This window comes from Bombina bombina, chromosome 3, assembly GCF_027579735.1.
Source record: "Bombina bombina isolate aBomBom1 chromosome 3, aBomBom1.pri, whole genome shotgun sequence".
Lineage (NCBI taxonomy): Eukaryota > Metazoa > Chordata > Amphibia > Anura > Bombinatoridae > Bombina > Bombina bombina.
The window spans coordinates 48,444,348-48,458,063 of record NC_069501.1 but is presented as its reverse complement, the minus strand read 5'-3'; the positions used below and the strand labels follow the sequence as shown (position 1 = coordinate 48,458,063).

General features: G+C 42.4%; 1 protein-coding gene across 1 annotated transcript in view; it reads right to left on the bottom strand.

Annotated features, from left to right (window-relative positions):
• The window catches only part of GRAMD1C (GRAM domain containing 1C), a 455,805-nt gene extending 453,439 nt beyond the window's left edge, over window positions 1-2,366 (bottom strand). Inside the window, exon 1 of the mRNA XM_053705832.1 lies at window positions 2,249-2,366. The gene's annotated coding sequence lies outside the window, so the exon portion shown is untranslated. The remainder of the gene's footprint in view (window positions 1-2,248) is intronic.
• Window positions 2,367-13,716: the final 11,350 nt, after the last annotated feature.

The window sequence follows — 13,716 nt, the reverse complement described above, 5'->3', positions numbered from 1 at the left end:
TTTTTATACAAGTATATATTTTGATACATACAAAGCAGGGATGACAGATTTCAGAATACTAAAATATCTTTACTGGGAAAATGTTTGCTAAATGACATTGTAATCCAAAAACATATGGTCACTTTAGCCAAAATCCAGTGAAAAACTGACACATGTACTGGCAACATCGCAGCTCCACACTGTATAATTAGCAACACGTCTCCCTTGTATCATCTTCAGCTGTGCCCCACATGTAGTGCGATCTGTATAAAGTATCTGATCCCTTTTCCTTTGTAAATAAAGGATGAGGCTCTTCCTTAAAAGTAGTAAACATCCCAGGCTAGCGTCTTCCTGCTGCGCTACTTAAGTGACTCACTGTGTAATACAGGAGTCAGCCCGACATGCCACTTAGGTTGAAAATGTTTTTACAAGTTAATGCACGCTTAATTAATTCTTTGCCAGCTGTTACATCACTGGAATCACAAGAATTAACACATTGTTTGCTAGAGAGGACTACAATGTGTGTGTGTGTGTCTCTCTCTCTCTCTCTCTCTATATATATATATATATATATATATATAATATGTATGTATAGTCTATTTGTGTGTTTTGTATGTGTCTAGGGAAATAACATAGGGCCTGTGAACCCTTGTGTGTTATTCGGTGTGTTTGATTGATCGCATGCATTGTCTAGTTGTAGGTAGGGACCCAGGAGGGAAGAGCTCTTGATAAGGTCCTGGGCTTAAACTGTTTGGCTAAAGTCAACTAACTTGAGTTGATCATTTTGTTTTGCATTTTTCCCAATAGGCTTTGCACCCAAACTGGTCAGGGGTTAACTTCCTGACTTGTTGGGAACTGTACAGCTGTCTGTAACTATCCAGAGCTATGAGTTTTACAGTGACATAGAATACATAGAATGTGTACCCAGTCCAGTTTGAGATTGCAGTCTATTTCATATATATATATATAAATAAAAAAAAAGAGAAGCACTCAACATGGGAACGAACAATAGCATAATAGCTTGTTCTATGGCTAGTTACCACTCAAGAAGCAACCTTTTTTGCTCAAATGCGCCTTTCAAAGAAAAGAACTTTCCTGTAGCATATCAGTCTGATCCTGACTTAACAGTACAGTCCAGCCCCTAAATACCAGGCAATCCCTCTCTGAACGAGAAAAACGGCAAAACCCCAGACGTACGTTTCGGCCTAGTGTGGGCCTCATCAGTGAGGTGCAGCCATATTCCTCTAGGCACACTGAGCAACGGGTCCATGTCTGGATTCCCACATCACGCTTAGAGAGATTAAAGGGACACTGAACCCAATTTTTTTTCTGTTATGATTCAGATAGAGCATGCAATTTTAAGCAACTTTCTAATTTACTCCTATTATCAAATTTTCTTCGTTCTCTTGCTATCTTTATTTGAAAAAGAAGGCATCTAAGCTAAGGAGCCACCCAATTTTTGATTCAGATCCCTGGACAGCACTTGTTTATTGGTGGGTGAATTTATCCACAAATCAGCAAGAACAACCAAGGTTGTTCACCAAAAATAGGCTGGCCTCTAAACTTATATTCTTGCTTTTCAAATAAAGATACCAAGAGAATGAAGAAAATTTGATAATTGGGTACAGTGTCCCTTTAATTAATTTGAATTATGCAATATATATATATATATATATATATACAGTATATATATATACTGTATATACACACACAAGCTAAGAGGTTACATAAAAATAAAATAATGTGTTAAAGCAAAATAATTGAACTGTAAATACAAGGGTGGGGGATTACATCACAGATTGTAGAATAGTACACAACAAATACAAGTACAAATTATAGCACTATACAGAATATATCATGGAATATATATAGTCACAAAATTTATAAATGACTAACCCTACATAACTATGTGTTTACCTCCCATAGAGGGGGTTAAACATAATGCAAAAGTTACATCTTGTCACTATACAGACTAGAATACGATTTGCTGCCTGGCAGCCAGTGGGTTAAAAGATCAATATATGTATCTTTGTCACCCTCAAATTATAAGAGGGAAAAAAATCATCATAGATTAACACTTGGAAGCTTTAATATTTTAGATTTATCCTTAGTAAATAAGTGGAAGTCACACATTTTAGATGAGTACGTAACAAATTTGACTACAAATTATGGATTAAGAATACATCTAATGACAAATAAAACACAGACTAAATGTGACACTGATCTCCTAAGTATTTACTCAAGAACAATAGAAATGGCCTTATCATACCTGTATAGATAACAGCTCACAGCAGTTGTCAGTATAAGAAATGCTCCAGTCCGTGATGTGTATTGTCCCTGTGTAGTCTCAATAAGAAGTGAAACTGCACACACCTCCCTAACTCTCCTCTCTGGCTCAGCAAGTTCTAAAGAGAGCAGGTCATCTGGGGCAAACCATTCTTACAAGGTAGAGGGGAGGAATTGCTCTTCTTAACAATAATGCTGCAGTAATTCATTACCCCTCTGTTCTTTGTTTTCCAAGAAATAATAAAACTTCCTCTAATATGACACTTTTCTATTTCAATTTATTTAGGCTTAAAAGAAAAAGAAAAAAAATTAAAACATCACTAGATCACATCCCGTGAGTTATGGCTTCCAGACCATTGTATTCATTGTTTTTTGTTTGAATATTTAAAATGTTGGAAAGTCAGTAATTTAGGATTGTTTATAGTCAGTGAATGCAATGTTCCTAAATCTGTATGTTTTGTTAATATTATTATTATAATAGCCTAGTATGTTACACACCTTTCAAGTCGATCTTCAGCTGTAATTTACACGAAGGTTGGCTCATTTTTATATTATAGTAAAATGCTAACTCCACAAACAAAATTTAATTTATACACTAGCTGGCCCACATAAAGACATATGTAGAAAAAAACAAACATAAAATTCTGAAAAATAATTTATCATTAAAAGTAAAAAAATAAGAATTAGCATGTGCTAGTGCTACAAGCCAGCAGCAACATAAACATATGTTTATTTATTGGGGTCAGATCAAAAGTGATACGTTTTCCGACAAGTACATTGCTAAATCAATGTTGAATAGTGTAACTTGAACTTGCAAAGCCTTTCCTGCCTAACCAGTGTAAATTTGAACTTTTTTAAGTCTTTCATGCCCACAAAAATAAACATTGCCGATTAGTTTTTGCATTATTCTAAAAGTGAGAAAGGTCTAACTTTTAGAATAACGCAAAAACTAATCAGCTGGTTTTTTTTTTGTTCATTTGTTTTAAAGGGCTGTTTATTTATGATTTTCAGACAAATACAGCAAACAAGGTGAAAAAAGTCTCTGGGGGATATCTATCAAGCCGTCAAATGTGTTGCATTCGCCGGCATCAATACACTCGCCTAACATTGCAGCCGCATATCTCAATACGCTCTCCTTAGCTATGAAAATAGCTGGCAAAAAGACGCGCACCAAGTATGGGGCGATGAGCATTGGACTGTTGTTAACTAGCAGTCATCAATCTCGCGTCTATTCGGCTTTTTCCAAACTTTATTCATACCCTGTCACTAAACGCTGCCACTACACTAGAATGTTTAACCCCTATCCCGATGCTCCCCGACCCCGCCGCAACCTAAATAAAGTTATTAACCCCTATCCCTCCGCTCCCCGACCCCACCTCAACCTAAAGTTATTAACCCATATCCCGCCGCTCCCCAACCCGCCGCAACATAAATAAAGTTATTAACCCATATCCCGCCGCTCCCCGACCACGCCGCAACATAAATAAAGTTAATAACCCCTATCTCGCCGCTCCCCGACCCCGGCGCAACATAAATAAAGTTATTAACCCCTATCCCGCGCTCCCCAACCCGCCGCAATATAAAAAAAGTTATTAACCCCTATCCCACCGCTCCCCGATCCTGCTGCAACCTAAATAAATTTATTAACCCCTATCCCGCCGCTCCCCGACCTCGCCTCAACCTAAATAAATGTATTAGCCCCTAAACCTCTGGCCTCCCACATCACTACCACTAACTAAACCTATTAACCCCTAAACCGTCAGCCCCCCACATTGCCAAAAAATATATTAAGCTATTAACCCCTAAACCTAACAACCCGCTAACTTTAAATTAAAATTACAACATCCCTATCTTCAAATAAATTTAAATTTACCTGTAGAATTAAAATAAACTATATTAAACTATTAATTAACTTACCCTAACTATTATACTACAATTAAATGAAACTACCAATTAAATTAAATAAATTACATATTAAAAAGCCTAACCCTACTCAAATTAATTAAATATACAATTAAACATTATTAAAAGTACTAAATTCCAGAAAAAACAAACACTAAGTTACAAAAAAACCCACTAAATTATGAAAAATAAAAAACCACATTATCAAAAATAAGAAAAGAATTACACCTAAAATCTAATAGCCCTATAAACATAAAAAAGCCCCCCCCAAAATAAAAAAACCCTAGCCTACAATAAACTACCAATGGCCTTTTATGGGGCATTGCCCCAAATAAATCAGTTCTTTTACCTGTAAAAAAAATACAAACACCCCCCAACAGTAAAACCCACCACCCAACAACAGGTAAAAAAGCTTATTTCTTTGGTGCAATGCCTCACAAAAGGTCCTTTTAAGGGCCATTGGTAGTTTGTTATAGGCTATGGGTTTTTTTATTTTGCGGGGCTTTTTTATTTTGATAGGGCTATTATATTAGATTAGGTGTAATTATTTTTTCTTTTTGATAATGTGGTTTTTTATTTTTCGTAATTTCGTGTTTGTTTGTTTTTGTAACTTAGTTTTTTTTTCTTTTGGTAATGTAGTACTTTTAATAAGGCTTAATAGTATATTTAAATAATTTGAGTAGGGTTAGTTTTTTTTAATTTGTAATTTAGTTAATTTAATTGGTAGTTTAATTAAATTATAGTATAATAGTTAGGGTAGGTTAATTAATATTTTAAAATAGTTTATTTTAATTCTACAGGTAAGTTTTAATTTATTTGAAGATAGGGATGTTGTAATTTTAATTTAAAATTTAATATAATTTAGTTTATGGCGATGTGGGGGGCTGGCGGTTTAGGGGGTAATAGGTTTAGTTAGTGGTGGTGATGTGGGAGGCCAAAGGTTTAGGGGTTAATACGTTTATTTAGTGGCGGCGGTATCGGGGAGCGGCAGAATAGGGGTTAATAACTTTGTTACGGTTACCCTTAGTCTCGCTGAGAGATGGACCGCTTAGTAGCCTGGATCCCTATTGCTAAAGAGGGGAGAAGCTGCTTTCCATAGTATTCTATATGAGTCTCGCAAATATAGAATAATCTCCCTTAGCTGCAGTACCGCTAGGATACCCTTCTGCCCACAAAAACGAGTCAACGCTGCGATTGAGGGTCAAACAAGAACTCAGGACTGGGATGCCCAGCCTGCTTTTTATTAAGGTTACATGCACACAGGGCACTCCCAGGGGGAGAGGGGGGGAAGCACAAAATCCCCCATCACACATTTAGATAGAGAGCACTGTCCTTTGACAGGCCACAATAGGATTACAGTACTTAAGATAACAAGTTTACAAGTTCATCTTATCAATTAGCAGTCTGGCTCCAGAGGTGATTAGACAATAGTTTCTAAAAGCTGAAAAAAAAAGAGTTAACTCTTTATGAAATTATACTTGTTACGGTTTTCTTGGAGCCCTTCTTAGGCGCTGGCTTGCTGGTTCAGGCATTGCTGCTGGGAAATAAGCTCTTCACAACAAAATAACTAATGCTTCTGTAACAGTGCTCCCTTTCTGTGGAACACTCTGGCAGACACGGTCTGACCCCTTTTCGGGGCAGACTAAGGCTGTCCAGACCGCTGATTATGCGGGGCTGAGGTCGGTTTGTCTGGACAACCCGTCGGCGTTGCCATTCTGTTTCCCAGGTCTGTAAGTAATGGTGAAATTGAAGGGTTGCAACGATAAGCTCCAACGTAATAGCCTGCCGTTATCTCCAGAGACCCGGTTCAGCCACACCAACGGGTTATGGTCGGTGACCAGAGTGAACTCCTGACCATATAAATAGGGAGTCAATTTCTTTAATGCCCACACCAAAGCCAAACACTCCTTTTCGACCGCTGCATAGCTGACTTCGCGGGGCAGGAGCTTCCGGCTGATGTAGGCAACTGGATGCTCCCCTCCATCTTCGCCTACTTGGCTGAGGACGGCTCCCAGCCCGAACATGGAAGCATCTGTATGGACGATAAAACGTTTGTTAAGGGCTGGGGCCGCCAAGACAGGAGCGTTAATTAGAGCATTTTTGAGAGCCTGGAAAGCCGTTTCACAGTGGGGAGACCACAGGACCTGTCGAGGTAAGTTCTTCTTGGTCAAGTCAGTCAGGGGTTTGGCAAGTGTGCTGTAGTCTGGTACGAACCGTCTATAGTACCCTGCCGTGCCCAGGAAGGCTAGGACCTGAGTCTTAGTGATGGGGGTGGGCCAATTGGCGACAGCTTCTATTTTGGCCGGCTCTGGTCGCTGCTTTCCACACCCCACCCGGTGACCCAGGTACTGTACCTCGGCCATCCCAAAGTGGCATTTTTCTGGCTTCAGAGTCAGGCCAGCAGCCCGGATCTGATCCAGAACCATTCCCACATGAGCTAAGTGGTCCTCCCAGGACTCACTGTGGATCGCTATGTCGTCCAGGTAGGCGCAAGCAAAACTCTGGAAGCCATCCAGGAGCCTATCCACCAAGCGCTGGAATGTAGCTGGGGCATTCTTCATCCCAAACGGCATTACCCTAAACTGATATAAGCCGAATGGGGTGACGAATGCCGACTTGGGGATAGCCTCCGGGGCCAGGGGAATCTGCCAGTAACCTTTGCAGAGGTCAATAGTGGTCAGGTAATTTCCCCTGGCTATACGATCGAGTAGCTCGTCTACCCTGGGCATAGGGTAAGCGTCCGTCACGGTATTTTCATTGAGCCTCCGATAGTCTACGCAGAACCGGGTGGTCCCATCTTTCTTGGGCACCAAGACAACTGGGGAGGCCCAGGGACTATCGGAGGGCTCAATTACCCTGAGCTGGAGCATCTCATCGATCTCCTTCTTCATTCCTGTCCTAACTGCTTCGGGGATTCGGTACGGAGCCTGGCGCAAGGGAGCTTGTCCCGGAGTATCTACCTGGTGGGTGGTTAAAGTAGTGTACCCTGGCTTCGGGGAGAAGGTGAGGTGTTTAGACTGGAGGAGTTGGTTGAGCTGCTCCCTTTCAGTGGGGCTAAGTCGGTCCCCTATCTGAACCTGCGCCACTATACCTGTGGGGAGGCTCTTTTCTAATAGGTCTGGAATGGGTAAACTGTCGGGGTCTTCCTGAGGGGAACAACATACGGCCGTCACGTTCTCTGGCCGCTCAAAATATTCCTTGAGCATGTTTACATGGAATGTCTTTCTAAGATTGTTGTCGTGGCAGCTAGCTATCACATAAGTGGTGTCTCCCCTTTTCTCTACGATCTGGTAGGGACCCTGCCAGGACGCCTGCAATTTGTCTGTCTTCACCGGCTTAAGTACTAACACCTTTTGTCCTATGGTGAAGATTCTCTTTCTGGCCCCCCGATCGTACCATACTTTCTGTCTTCTCTGGGCCAACTGGAGATTAGCCCGCACGGATTTGGCTAATTGCTCCATTCGGTCCCTGAGTTCCAGCACGTATGGCACAATGGGGACACCGTCAGCCTCCATCTCTCCCTCCCAGTGCTCCCGGATCAGGTTTAGGGGTCCCGTACCTTTCTTCCGTAGAGCAACTCGAAGGGAGAGAACCCTGTCGTTTCCTGGGGCACCTCCCGATAAGCAAATAGGAGGTGCGGCAGGAAGCGTTCCCAGTCTCGGTATTCCTGAGTGAACGTCTTGAGCATTTGCTTGAGGGTCCCATTGAACCTCTCACACAGCCCGTTCGTCTGGGGGTGGTATGGGGAGCTCAGGAGGGACTTAATTTTGCAAACCTGCCAGAGTTGTTGGGTCAATTCAGCCGTAAATTGGGTGCCTCGGTCGGATAGGATTTCTTTTGGAAATCCTACCCGGGAGAACACCTGTACTAGTGCATTCGCTACCGTATCCGCTTGTATATTGGATAGGGCGACAGCCTCTGGGTACCTGGTAGCGTAGTCCACTACGGTAAGAATGTATCGCTTACCGGAGGGACTAGGGGTAGCCAGTGGTCCCACTAGGTCAATAGCAACCCGGCTGAAGGGTTCCTCTACAATGGGCATATTTACTAGCTGGGCTTTAGGGTGATCGCCTCGCCTTCCTACTCGTTGACACACATCGCAGGTGTTACAGTAAGTTCTAACGTCAGCGTGCACCCCTGGCCAAAAGAACGTGTGAGTAATGCGGTGTAGGGTACGGGTAACGGCTAGGTGGCCTGCTAAGGGGATGTCGTGGCCTATTTTGAGGATTTCTTGACGGTATTTGTGGGGCACTACCAGCTGTCGCCTACGCTGTCCCCTTTTCTCTGTCCAGCGGTATAGTTTCCCTTTTTCCCATAAGAATGTTTCGTTATCTGCCCCGCCCCCTCCGGTCTCTGCTCGTTCCCGGTACTTTTGTAAGGTCGGGTCAGTCTTAGACTCTGCCTCGAAAGCATCTGGGGTGTCCCAGGGTATGGGGCCTAACCTGTCAGGCAAGGTCGGGGTAGGTCTTACCTGTGTCTCCCGCACTGGTGAGAGCTCTCGCTCCGTCCGGGCTTGGGCCCGTGTAGTCACTGGGTCCGCCTCGTTGTTGCATACTGGAGCATAGGCAGAAGTCATGGGGCCCAAATCGTTGCCCAGTAGTACTTCGGCAGGTAAATTATCCATTAGGCCCACGTTCACAGCCCCCTTTCCCGCTCCCCAATCAAGATGCACTTTAGCTGTTTGAATTTTGTACACATCCCCCCCCGCCACTCTAACGGCCACAGTCTGTCCGGATCGCTTGTGCTCTGGCACCAAATGACTCTGTACCAGCGTGATAGTAGCCCCTGTGTCTCGCAATCCCTCGGTAGATCGCCCCTCGAGCCATACCCTCTGCCGATGGTGCTGGCGGTTATCTGAGGCAGCATATACAGGGTCTGCCTCGTGAAGCGGCCCCACATATCCCTCCATAGGGGCCTCTTGGTTAACACAGAGGGCCCGGGCCGGACGATAGGACCCAGAGGGGTAATTGTAATTCCTGGGTGTCTGGTGCGTATTAAGGGGGCAGCTAGCCATGAAATGCCCTGGTTGCTTGCATCGGTGGCAAGTCGGTCTGGGACGCTCAGAGCTGTTATTGGGTGGTCCTGAGTGTCGGACGGGCCTTGTGGGCACCGGGGCTCGGAATTCAGTACGAGGGGGTGCACGGTAAACCTCTCTGGGTTCGACCCGTGCTGGAGCTCGGTAGTTCATGGGTTCGTGAAGACGGGAGTCATAATGTTCATCGGCCAATTTGGCTGCTTCTTCTAAGGTAGAAGGCCGCCTGTCTCGCAGCCATTCCTTCCCTTGCTGTTCCATGCCATTATAAAAATGTTCTAAGAGAAACAATTGTAAAATTTCCTCCCCAGTCACCGCTTTACTTCCGCTCAGCCAGTGATTTGCCGCTCTCCGCATTCAGTGCGCCCATTCCATATGGGTATCGTTAGGCTTCTTTTCCGTGCCCCGAAACTGTCGGCGATACGTGTCCGGAGTTACAGCGTACCGTCGCAACAGTGTCTCTTTAACTAGCTCATACTGTGTCACTTCCTCAGCACCCAGAGTACGAAAGGCTTCCAGGGCTCGCCCGGATAGTTTCCCAGACAATATCGTGGGCCACTCTCTGTTGGGAATCTGGTGCAGGGCACATTGCCTTTCGAAGTCCGCCAAATATTCATCAATCCCTGTCTCGCTCTCTAGGAAGGGTCGAAATGCCGCATAGGGTATCTTGGGCCTCCCAGCATTTTCGACAGGGATGATTACCTGCGGGGCTTCAGCATTGCGGTGTGCATTCGCTAGGTTGAGTTCGTGGGCTCGAGTCTCTCGTATATCCTCGTCCGCCTCTGCCATCAACTGCTGTACCAATTCCATGGAGGGGTTCGGCCCGTATAATGAGAGCCTTTCCCGAACAATCCTGGTTTTTTCGTCACTAATCGTGGTCGGTGTTTCCGCCATTGTGAAGCTCTGATCCAGTTCGGTCAATTCTGCGATCAGCTCTCTCCTCGGCCGGTTGCTGGCGTACCCCCCTCTGCTTTCAAGTAAATCCTTTTGGGTTGTACGCTTCAATTTTTCGTAAGCGCTCTCCATCCGTTCTGTACCTCTCCTAGGAAATCCAGGAAAATCCCGCCGCTGCCGCCAAATGTTACGGTTACCCTTAGTCTCGCTGAGAGATGGACCGCTTAGTAGCCTGGATCCCTATTGCTAAAGAGGGGAGAAGCTGCTTTCCATAGTATTCTATATGAGTCTCGCAAATATAGAATAATCTCCCTTAGCTGCAGTACCGCTAGGATACCCTTCTGCCCACAAAAACGAGTCAACGCTGCGATTGAGGGTCAAACAAGAACTCAGGACTGGGATGCCCAGCCTGCTTTTTATTAAGGTTACATGCACACAGGGCACTCCCAGGGGGAGAGGGGGGGAAGCACAAAATCCCCCATCACACATTTAGATAGAGAGCACTGTCCTTTGACAGGCCACAATAGGATTACAGTACTTAAGATAACAAGTTTACAAGTTCATCTTATCAATTAGCAGTCTGGCTCCAGAGGTGATTAGACAATAGTTTCTAAAAGCTGAAAAAAAAAGAGTTAACTCTTTATGAAATTATACTTGTTACGGTTTTCTTGGAGCCCTTCTTAGGCGCTGGCTTGCTGGTTCAGGCATTGCTGCTGGGAAATAAGCTCTTCACAACAAAATAACTAATGCTTCTGTAACAAACTTTATTTATGTTGCCGCGGGGTCAGGGAGCGGCGGAAAAGGGGTTAATAAATTGTATTTAAGTTGTGGCTATGTCGGGGGCGGCAGATTAGGGGTGTTTAAACTCTGGGTTTATGTTAGGGTGTAAACGTCACTTGTTTTCTACCATATAAATCAATGGGATATCTGGCAGCATCGAACATAAGCTTTTGCTGCTTTCAGACTCCCATTGATTTCTATGGCATCTGCGGCCTCCAGGATGGCGAATTGAAAACCAGGTACGCTGGGCCGGAATAGCTATTTGGTAAATGGGAAAAAGTGTTAGATAGAGCCGAATGTGTATTCAGAACATCTGTAATGACGTAAGCATCGATCTGCGTTGGATTGAGACAGGAGGATCGTATGTTACGTCACAAATTTTAACATTTGCCAGTCTGTAGGCTTTGATAACTAGGTCGGATCAAGCTTGCAACAATAACGCTGCAGAATTCCGGGGTATTTATGGTTGAGGCTTTGATAAATATCCCCCTTTATCTATTCATATAAGTTAATACTGTTTTCGTTTCTTTGTTTTTGGATGACCCCTCGATGCTGTAATATCTCTCTCTGGTTTGTTTTCTAGTTTCTCCACATTTTAGTGGTACACCCCTTGTGCAAAAAGTTTCACTTTGAAATTTTAATTTATGAATTATTTTTATTAATAATTGTTTAGTTACATTTGATACAGACCCTGATACAGATCTCCGACTGGAGACAAGCCCACTCTCTGTGGTTCAACTGAATCCTGTAAAACAGCACGTTTCTCCTTAAGGGGACAGTAAACGTAGATACCAATGTTACATAGTTCTGCAATATTCTGCTGTCGTCTGCTTCACCCAGCGTGTGATAGTTTAATGGCGTGATCGGGGGCGCTGTGATTAGACAGCTCACCCGTGAAGCACATTAAAAAAAAAAACATTAGCAGAAGAGAACAGCGAGGAAGCTAAGGTAAGTAAAGTTTTTTTTACATTTTTCATTTTTTTACAGTTGTCGTAGGTTAAAGGACCACTAAACTTGAATAGCATGATCAGTAAATGCATAATAAAAAGACAATGCAAAAGCACTTAGTTTGAATTTCAAATGAGTAGTAGATTTCGTTCTAACAATTTTTTAAGTTAGTTCTATGTTCCCTCCCATTGGATCATGTGACAGCCATCAGCCAATTACAAAATGCATACACGTATAATCTGTGAATCTTAGACATGCTCATTAGGCGGTTGTGACTTAGAAAGTGTGTAAATAAAAAGACTGCACATTTAGATAATGGAAATAAATTGAAAAATTGTTTAAAATTGTTTGCTCTATCTGAATCATAGTGTAACATTAATATCTACATTTACTGCCCTTTTAAATTGACATATAATGCTTTTAGCTACCATTATTAAAACATGTCCCTAAAGGACCAGTCAACACAGTAGATCTGCATAATCAACAAATGCAAGATAACAAGACAATGCAATAGCACTTAGTCTGAACTTCATATGAAAAGAAGATTTTTTTTCTGCCAATTTTAAAAGTTATGTCTATTTCCACTCCCCCCTGTACCATGTGACAGCCAGCAGCCAATCACAAATGCATACACGTACCATGTGACAGCCAGCAGCCAATTACAAATGCATATACGCCTATTCTGTGAATTCTTGCACATGCTCAGTAGGAGCTGGTGACTCAAAAAGTTTAAATATAAAAAGACTGTGCACTTTCTTTAATGGAAGTAAATTGGAAAGTTGTTAAAAATTGCTGCTCTATCTGAATAATTAAAGTTTATTTTTGACTTGAGTGTCCCTTTAAGTTAAGGTTAGAAAAAAATGGTTTGTCAAAATAAATAAAATGTCACTCTGAAGAAGCAAGAGTATATCAACAGAGTCAGAAATTTTTTACTTAATCAATAATTATAAAAATAAAATGCAAATACTAAGAAAATGCTAATGTTACCAAAATATAAGTCCAAACTACAAATATATAAGATGCTGATCCTTAAAAAGGGTGGTTGATTCATGGAATAAACTTCCACTAGAGGTAGTAAGCACAAGGACTGTAAAATAAGTTAACCCCTTAAGGACCAGTGACATAGCCTGTATGTTGCTGGTCTTTCTATGGGAATTGATTTTTTCATAGGGCAGTCTTGCCGTCAGACCACGTTATTCCAGGAGGCGAGACCTGAACTACTATGGCCTGAAAAACCCTTAACCAACATAAGATACAGGGTACATTGTGGTCATTAAGGGGTTAAATATACCTGGGACACATATAAGGCTGTCTTAAGAAATCGGTAAGTTTACACTGTGCAAGTAATATGGGTAAACTTGATAGGCCTTTTGGTTCTCACTTTCCATCAAATTCTACGTTTTTGTTTAATAATTAACCGTGACAAATAAATTGTCCCACATTTACTTTATCGATAGTAGAAATCCAATGTTATTTCTTTATCAAACCAAAAAATAGCAGTTGTGATAAATATTATACTTAGGTCTCTTTTGATTCTACTTTCCAAACAGCAATGGGTTTTTTTTCAGCGTATGGATCTTGTGAATGCTCACGGTCTGACACTACCTGAGGAGGAAAAATATTGGCCACTTTTATGGTCTTGGGAGTATTTTTATCAAAATTAATTTCATTTTAATTCAGAGTGTTACATTTTTAAAAATGTTCCAATTTATTCCTGTTATTAAATTTACATCTTTTAGTATTCTTTCTTGGAATGTAGATCTTCTCAGTAAGAGCCTCAGGATTGTGTGCAGTGAAGGAAAAAAGGAGATAACTGGGGGTGAGGACTGTTGGCAAATAAACTAAAAGACAACGATACACAATAATTAACAATGTGGGACAGGTAAAGGGTGTAA